Here is a 10,312-nt window from a genome sequence, read left to right as displayed (position 1 = left end):
AGGTTGAACTAGATGACATTTAAAGGTTTTTTATAAGGTTTTTATATCTTTAAAATATCCCTTACTAGTAAAATTATCTCAGATTTTCCCCTTATAAGATATGCTTTGAGTTTTTTACGCTTTTGCCAGTTGTCAGTTGATTGGACCAACACATACTCTGGTAGGTGTTTGCCCCTGGCAGTGGTCTACGGAAAAAAGCATAGAAGCCATATAAAAAGCTATATACTGTATGCAAAGAATGTGACAGAAATTAATTTACATCAGCAGTCTTAATTTTGGCATTTCCTAAGTCATGAAAATTTTATTTTGCAGCCTTAATAAAAGCTTTGGTTCTGTATATGCTCTGGTTTTGTATATGCTCATGTGTTAAATATTTGGTATAAATAAATCACTGGCAGGTTACCACCTATCAAAACTCCATGGCCCCTGCAAAAGTAAACATACGTAACTATGGTATAGGTTGGATTAAAATGTACCAGCTACTCTTGGAACATCAAAGAGCCCTGAGGGAAAAGAGATGGTGGTTAAAGAAAATATTTTTAAAAGCTAATAGGAGTGAAAAATGAGGAAAAGGTCCTGGACCCACTAAAGTCAATGGTAAAGCACCCAGAGGTATAAATGGTGTCAGGATTTCATGCAGAAAACCAAAGCAGAAAAAAACCCCAAAGCCCTAGAAAATCTGGAGCTAGCTGGGTGAAAGACTGGATCCTTTATCTTCACATCACAAAACAATGTTTTTCCAAAACAAAAAGTATTTGGCTTAGTACAGCGTGTATGAGTAGAGGCTTTTGACTTGCGTTATAAAAAATGAGCAGACTAAGAGATCCAACATTCACTTTCAAAACTTCTGGACCAGGACTTGTCAATATGGAAGTAGGACAAGATGGTCCTGTTTATATTTTACTTTAGTTGCTGGATTCTGTTAAGATTAGTCTTCTTGAAATTTTTTTTAAAAAAAGCAACTGTGTTTGAAATTATATACTTAAAGTTTTGAAAAGCTTTTGGCAACATCACCTCTTATCAATTTATGTCTAACAGTCAGAAACAATGACTATGTCAAGCAATGGCCAACAATGAAGAAATGAAATCTAACCAAGGAAAGTGTTACCTCTGAAATCTTCCAGTGAGCACTCTAGATTAGAGACACATCAAGTATGAGTCTGATAATGTTTCTACTTTGTTTTAGACAAGTGTACAATCACTGTTAAAAATGGGGGCTTGAACCTGGAATTCAAAATGACAAAATCTTGAGTGTTGTCTATATTTTACTAATGACGAAAAAGCACCATTCAGTCTTGAGGCTGCCATAAAGAACAAAAAAGAAGACAGATAGATGCCAGATAATTTTTCTGCACACTACTTACATCAGTATATTTTCAAAAAAGCCAGGCTGCAGAGTTACAAGGAAGATGGGAATGTATCTTGGTGCCTTTTGCTTTGAGGGTGAAAATGGGAAGAAAACTCAGTTGTAATAATTTCTATAGCTACTTTTTTCTTTTCTTCTAATTCATGAGAACTTCTAGTTTTCCAGACTAACAGGAGAAACAGCCCAGGAATGATACCACGGAGCATTATATAGGTTTCCAGTTCTTTATCTTCATTCATTCAAGAAAAACTGAGGCTTCCCATATACAGTAAAAAGTTTTTCTGTCATACACAAGGAAAGGGCATCACCACAAATGGCTTCTGCAAAGGCACGCAGCATTGTAGCAGCTGACAATTTAGCATTTCCGTATGCAAGCTTAGAATTTTAAAAAAAGGGGGGGTTATTCTCAGAAAGACAGCTAAATTTAGGCTGTTTAAGCTACTAAATACAGTAGACTTGATCCTCATTTACCCCATGTGAAGGAGCTTTACTACAGATGTAAATCAGGTGCTCTGTGTGTTTTCCAACCTCTTATAAAACCTCTTGCAACAAACATCCCATATTAGCTTATCTTAGTGCCATTCTATCAATAAGAAGAACTCAGTTTTCTCCTTAAGAGAGGAACTACACTCTCGCTGTATAAGAGAAAAGCAAATTAGTTCCCTTGGTTCCTGGTGCAGAATTCTGCACGGTAACTCACAAGGTTCTTTGCAATAATGCTCCAGTGTCTGGTGGTCTCTCAAATACCCTTTGTAAACAGTTTACATTGATCTTTGCTGCAAGCTGTGAGATGTTTATAGATCTTTTTTCAGTATGGCTATTTGCCCACCATCAAGACCCAAGACCTTATTTTGGTAATCCTAAAAATAGGCTAGGATCAATTACAAAGACTTTTCCTCAACAATGTAGTTCTAAAATAAATTTAAAGCCTAAGATTTTGGCAAAAAAACACATTAACAGTCAAACTGGAAATGTTTCAAACGCTGATTGATCAAGACCCAGCTGAGTTTATTCTACTCAAGATAGATTTTCCTCAGATAGTCCAAGAAGAGTGTTTGTTTTGGCCTCCGTTTCTAGAAATAATATTAACCTGGCAAAAATGTTGTTTCTATAAAGAAAAAGGCCGTTGAGCAGGCTAAATATCTGTGTCTTTCTTCTCATGTACTACACTAGTTTAACTTACGTCCTGTGTTTGCTCAGTATTTTCAGGAGCTGTGTTAGAGTTTCTGTGCTCTGGTTAAATCACCTATCTAGCTCTCTGAGGTACATATGTGGCCAGAGTTTCTGAGAAGGTCACAGGTATGTTCAGAACACATCTGAGACCTAAAGAAGTGTTCCTTCCCCATTCTTCACCTATAAGGATTTGATTCATAGACAGTTAAGGTGCAGATTTCAAGGTGTCTAGGCAATAAACATAGCTAATGCGACACAAATATTTTTTACAATTCAAGGTGACATTTACCTCTTTTGACATTTTTAGGTGGCTTTAAATGCCTTTAGCAACCTGGTTACAAATGTCCAGTGGCAGACTTGGAAAGCCAACTCAGGTCTTCCAAACCCTTGTTTAGCTTCTTCACCTCACTCTCCATTGCTTATTGCCAGTCTTCTGTGCTTTAAGGGAATGAGCAGGCTTCCTTCCCCTCTAGAAATGTTTGAGACAGGTACATTGGAGAATGTGAGGCTCAATGTTACTAGAGGAAAAGAAGCCCAGAAGAGAGACTAAACCTACGGAAATTTTCATTTTTAGTTGAAGAGGATTATGGTTTTCATTTCATATGACCCTTACAGAGGAAAAGTCATGTATAGTGTTGTGAAGCAAGACTATCTTCACTTTATGAGACAATAATATATTCACAAAGTTGTAAATGTTTAAGACTTTTTTTCTGGAGTATGTTCACATAAATGAGACATTCCTTTTGTATGTCTATATCAAAAGGCAAGGAATTCTGTCTGCATAGGAAGGGAAGAGAAAACTGAATTAAAAAAATGATTAGAGATGCTGTGCTGGTCTCTGAAAGTCCTATTACCATTACAACACTACCACCAGAGCAAAAGGTAGAGTTTATTTTTCACAGCCTTTACAAGGAACAAATCAAGTGCATACCATGTACACGACAATACTGACTGCTTCAAATATCAGTGCATGCCAGTTGCTGAATTTACTTGGAATGCACATTTATATGATCCAGGTTCACTTGCAATGTATGCTTTTCAACTTTTCTCTTCATCCAGCTGTCAACTTAAGCTCAAGTTGAGCCAATGAAGAGATTTAAGAAAATATTCGCTTCCACATGCTTTCCTTCCATGCTGTAAACTGGGCATCATCTTTGACTCAGAATATATCCAGATCATCCCAGATCAGCTGTGTCTAGAGATTGCTGATTATTTCTTTGCAGCACTAAAACAGGTGCCCTCTTTCCATACATCAAAGCTTGAAGCAAGGCTCTCATTTCATATCCTTATCCTTGGTCTCCAGATGTGGTCTTTCCCTTCTCATTTATTCTTTCTTGCTCTGAAGATTACTTTCTAGGCCCAATGCTTCTATTGTATTACTTAGTCTCTGCATTCCTCTGCTGGCATTGGCTTCCCACTTACATCAAACACAAGCTGCTGATATTCACTTTCAAATCCCTCTATGGACCCTCCACATTCCACATCACTTCTCTTTCACTATAGACTTACCAGCTCTTATCTCTCCATTGCCCATTTATTAAAATTTACAAGAGCCATCATGTTTTATTCTTCGCATATGAAACTCCTAAAAAGCCTCTTCAAAAGGTTTTTTGAAATCCAGGGACAATGTAGTACACACACTTGCTACTCTCCTACTGCTACCAGTATTTAGGAAGGTCTCTGTCAGCTGGGGATAATCTAAATGCTGCTGCAAAGGATTTTCATTTGAAAATGAGCAAAAATAATACAGAAGAGTGAAATGTGAAGAGTATACCAACAATTTGAACTACATTCAGAGATAATCCAAAAGATGAGAATAATGTTACTGTGTCAAAAAGGGAGCAGAAACAGAAACCTCAACATGAAGAAGAAAGCACAGAGTATAAACACCAAACACAGAAGACTGAACACAGGTATGGGACAAGCACTTCCTTAATTGCTTTGCTTAAATACAGCCATAAACTAGAACGCACCCCTTTTCCAGAAAATCCTGGACAAAATTGGTAAGAGCTTGAAGTTATTTGTTAAGTCTATTTGAAAAAATAATCTGCTTACTTTCAGAAAAACATTATCAGCCAAAAGATCTTTCATGGTTATCATATTTTTAGAGCAGAAGGAACAGTTTTCTCAAAGGCAAGTTTCATTGTTTGAAATACTTTGGGTGAAAATTTTACCCCCAAACCAAAGCCACATCCTGCCTTAATGTGTCCTGCAAGAAACTCTTATAATTGCCACTGACATAGCTGGTACGTAGAAACCCTCATCCCCAGGAACATGAAAGACTGGTAAAGCATATGATTCTGGGCTGGAATACTCAAGCTGTATAATGATTTCAACTACTGCTGCTGAGACAAAGCTCGCTTTACCTTATTCTCATAGAAAGCTCCTTTGTGGTCAGCAGATGGTTGTGTCACTAGCCAAGAATAGAAATGTCTGACAACTGGACACTCAAACCATCATATGAGGAAAATATGACAGTATTTGAAGTATTTTTATAACCATATTCTAAAAGTAATACAAACCGTACATTGCAACTGTGCAGTGTAGAAACTTAAGTTATTAAATGGAAGAGGAAGTGACAATTCACTTCCTCCTACTAAAATTCGAAAAAAAACAACCCTACAAAAGGAAGCACAATGCTATTGTCAAGTTCCTCTTTTATATATTATTTGTTTTTTTGAATTCAAATACAGCTCATCTTTGACTTGCATTTTATGGAAAACTATATTGTCAACATCATCTGGAAAATACTGTTAGGTTACAACATCTATCTCAGTAAATCATTCATTGTCTTATGCTCTTGTGAATCATGTGAGATGCTAGTCTTGAGCAAAAGTGATGCAACTGGCCACAGGTGGGGTGATGTCATTTCTTTGCACAGTGGAAGGAGAGTCTCACGTTGACTCTTGCTTGGCTCACAGCACCAATTATAGGCCATGGAGAGCTGTAGAAGAGGAAAGGATAGAAAGGTCAATGTCTCCAAATTCTTAATAGTAATATTCAGAGCTCAGCTGTACATTACCCGAGCAGGGTACGTACTACCCTTCAGGTAATCTATAATTTTATGGAGGCAAATATTTATGGACTCAAGTGAAATTAAAAAGTTCCCTGGAAATCTTACACTTATTTATCAGCAGCAGTGTAAACCATCAAGCATGAGCTGAGATCACCACTGCAGTGTGATCAGCTCTGGCAGGTAGCTTTTCTTTTAGCATGCACCACACAAGATTGTGGTAGGGTGGAAATTGATGAATATTTACTTGCTTAACAGTTGTCCTGTATACCTTTTCTGTAGACTTGCACTGCTATGACATCAATTGGTCTGGCTCATTGGGACCTACCAGAAAGGACTGTCTGTGTACCCAAATTCCATCTGATGATTTCATATGCATAAGTTAATTTCATATGCACCTCCCTTTGTGGTGGGGCAAGAAGATGAAACTCTATCAGTTTTCCCCATCTGATTCCATATTTAGTTCAAGGACTTCAAGCAAGTTCTGCTTCCTTCTTTGGCCCCTTATGAGCAGTAAGGGCCCCACAGCTAAAACCTATCCTGCAGGAACTATCAGGATCTTTTGTTGTAGAAAAAAATAGGTCTGATGACTATTTCTGAAGGTTTCTATCAGTTCCTTGCAGACAGTGTTTATGCTAATGGGAAACAAGTGATTGTGAAAAACCTCCACTTCTCACTTCTTCACATTAGAAAAGAAAATACAGCTACTTTATAGGACTACTTTCCTTGTACTATCCCTCACCCTCACCAGTGTGTAATTTGCACATTATAACCGGCCAAATGCTATCCACTATACATATGCTCCAAGGGACAGATATATTTACTATAAACAGCAGAGAACTTTGCAGCCTGATATTAACATGCAGCTACAGAAAATCAAATGCATGTGCAAAAAGATGTAACATAGCATTTGGACTTGAAAACTACACACTGGGATGGAAAGATGAGTAAATACATACTCAGATTTTGGGGATACTTTCCAACAAGCCAAAAATACTGACAGTTATTTCCATAAAGCTTTCTGTAAAACACTGTGAAAATTACAGGGGAAGGGGAGTGTGTCTGTGGGGGCGTGATACAGGTTTATTTTGAACCCTGAATAACAGGAAAAAAATCTCAAAATAAAATTATGAAGTTTTTTTCAACTACTATTACATAGTTGTGGGCCTCCAGGCAATGGGGTAAATTTTAATATTCATGTGAATGTAACCAAACAGTCAACAGGGAGCAAACAAAGGGGAAAGTTTAACACTGGTGTGATCAGAGGATCAACTTCAGAGCTGGCTCTCGCATGAGTTAACACAGGCTGACCTTTGGAAGAAACTGTAAATGAACATTCTACCTGTGTAAATCACGCTTACAAAATTTTAACAATCAGGAAAAAAAGTGCATAGGGAAATAAATCACAGAGGAAAGAAATGAGTAAGGAAAGGGTTGAACAGCTTCAACCAAGTAAAATACATCATTAATTTATTTCTATTAATGGAGCCAGGTAATTCCATCTTCTTTTGTCATCAAATGCCTTTTATATTTGCTTCAGTAAGAAGCTAGAAAACCTTGCTCATATCATGCTTAGTTTGTCACACAGGTGAGATCTAACACACAGCATTAATAAAATCAAATGTCCACTTTTAAATGATGCTTCTCATTAAGCTAATTTTTGTACACATTGCTCTGAGCAATGGCTAAAAGCCTATCTTATAAAGCTAAAGAAATACTGTTAATAATAAATGCTGACATTTTCAAATGAAGACCCTCAGGTTACAATTTTCTAGTTAATAACAAGCAGCATTCTGAATAAGTTAGATGAGATTTCAATATTCCATTTCACAATATTCACATTTCCTTTTAGGGGTGCAGACAATTTCATTTTATTATAAGATTAATAAAGCTAATAAACAAGATGTGGTAGTCAGGTTTTTCCTACCTCAGCTGCAATTTGTGTTAGATGCTCAGCTGTCACAGTGAAGTGGTCTGACTTGAACAGATGTTTTCGAAGACCAGAAAGGGATATATATCCGCTATGCATAAACAGTCACAAGAAACATGGATGTACACAGAGTGGTATATGTGAGAGCTGGAAAACTTAGGCTCTGATCTAAAACTCATTGAACCCAGGGAAAAAGGCTCCCTCAGGCATCTCCGGCTTTTGAATCAAGGCCTTTGAAATTTTAACAGTGTAAAGCTTGGACACGTAAATTGTTGCCTGAACATATTCTACATGTAGAAATGGAAGCCACTGACTAACCTGAAGCCTTACCATACACAAAGAAAAAAAAAAAGTGGAAAACCATCTTGAAATCATCACAGTGGACAGAACTTTAATAACTAAGCTTTGATCATAAACTTTTCAGAAGTACTTCTGTCATAATTTCCTGCAGTTAAAAGTGTGAATTTGCTAGGTTCACTGCTGACACTTTCAGATAGACTTTGAACCTCTTCTTCAGCTTTTCCTCCAGGTTGGGGTTTTGTTTTGCTTTTGGTTTTCCACTGTAAGAACCAATGTAAATAAGCTTTCCTATGAATAGTTACGGAGAAAAAATTGTATTCTCAGTTCTGAGTCGCTGAAAGATGCCATCAAAAAGATGGAAGGACAGATGGGCAGAAAGAAATTCATCTGGCCACATACCTGCTCTTCAGCACGTTGAGATTTTGTTTTTTCATGTGTTCTAATTTTAAAGAATTATATGTGCTGTGCTTGTTCACTAGCTTCTGTATTCAATGCAGTTGTACTCAAATTCAGTTTTCTGTGATTTTTCAAAAGCTATTTTTGGTAATTTCTTACATATAAAATCTCAAATGAGAGCCTTCTGGCTTTCTCATAGGAAGTTTTATAGTTTACAGGTCTTCCACAGTATTGCGCAATCACAAAGGAATATGAAAAAAAAAAACCACCCCAACCTTAAATAGAATTAATTCTTATTGGAAGAGCATAAGAAAGACCTATAGTTGCTAAGTGCTTATCCCTATACTTTCTCCTTTTGGCCTTATAATCTAGGAAGATGCCAAACAGAGATACAAATTTTTCCAGAACGCCCTGACGTTGCAGTCTGATGTGGTGCTGTAATTCACTTCACACTAATTGCAACCTCTTTAAGGTTTCTGGAAAAAACAGTGTGTTGGTGAAAGAAATTATCCAGTGTACCCCAGAGGATCATCCAGTCACCGTACCAAAGATTTTCACAGTGTCTGCAGGGTACTAACTACTTGAAAAGAGGATACTCCATCCTTTAGATATCACTTGCCTTAAACTGATACTTTTTTATCCTGTTTTGTAGCTTGTATCTATGCCTTTGCCCTCTATGATCAAAACTGTCATTCTTCCATCATTCCCAAAGTTGCTTTGTTTAAATAACAAAAAACCCAAACAAACCTTTTAATTGTATTTTATGAGTTTTGCTAGAACAAAAGATCTAATTAATACATTGATTAATATTTATTTTCTTTTTTTTTTTTTTTACTGTTGGCCAGTGGCACAATGGCTTGGCAGTATTTTACACATCTGCACCCTTTCCATTCATAACGCTGAGGGCTATGGGCTGATCCTGCATTACTCAGGGCAGGTAAGATTCTAGTCAGTGTGGTGTCACGTTTACCCTGTAGAGGAAATAAAGGTCACTCTCTAAAGTCACGCCGTTATCAGTGATGTCAATGAAACTTAAGGGAATGCATATATGGTAAAACACTACCTTTTTTTGCCAATGAAACGCTGGTTTCTTGACACCAGAAACCTATCTATTTGTTCCCTTTCAAAACTAGATGTCCTGCTTTAACTCTAAATTGTCTGCTGCTTTACAGAAACTTACATTTCAATGAAATGCAATCAGCAAGGGCTGTGGAGGTTAATAAAGCTCCCCCCCTCCCCGCAGCTGAGGGTGTATAATGACAGCATATCTACCCAGTGATCTACTCTCCCATGATAAGAAAAGGAAAAGAACGATTTGTAATCGCATGGGTTAGATCTTGAGTCATGCCACTGCTGTGAAACACACGATTGTAACGTGGGTGGGGTGCGTGTCTCTTCTTTTGATCAGAAAAAGAAAAGTTTTTGGAGAAGCGCAGAATGGAGGGCTGGAATTCAGGGGAATGATTCTGCTGCACATTCGTTTTAGCTGAGAGAGGAGAAAACAAATTAGGAAGCATTACATATTTCCACCTGCTCTTGCCCCAAACTTTCTCTCTCTAACAGCAGGACACATGCTGTTAATCAAGTCCATATCTGCTGCAATGTTTCACTTACCACATTTCTTCCTTATGAATACATGATGGCCTCCACCCATCCCACTGGAGCACAATGCTCGTGCTCCTGAATGCAGCCCAAAACCTTCTCAGATAGCATTAAAATTTTTCTGGGATTTCTATTATTTTCTCCTTGCTTTCTAGAGATGTGCCATTCTCAACTCCACTACTCCTCTTAGAGAGAATGACGACTATCCGTTACAGACAGGTACACAGAGAGCTGGAAAATACTGCCATTCAACTTTCTCAGCCTTATTTCAGGATACTCAGAGAGGACAGGAACAAATCTAGATAGAGAGAAAAGAAAGGCTCATTTGTACAAGCAGAACAGATCTTTTCCACATTATCATAATGAGTATCTTGGTCATGTATTTCAACAACAGCAAAATAAGTGTGAAACCAGGGTGTGACCATGTTACTGGTAGGTCACATATAGAAGTGAAATAACACTTTTTGACAACAAAATGCACCATCAAATACTATTCTTTTAATACACACAAAGTGTTTACTGCATTAATACA

This window comes from Chroicocephalus ridibundus, chromosome 2 (assembly GCF_963924245.1).
Source record: "Chroicocephalus ridibundus chromosome 2, bChrRid1.1, whole genome shotgun sequence".
Lineage (NCBI taxonomy): Eukaryota > Metazoa > Chordata > Aves > Charadriiformes > Laridae > Chroicocephalus > Chroicocephalus ridibundus.
The sequence above is the reverse complement of the archived record's forward strand: the minus strand, read 5'-3'. Positions refer to the sequence as shown.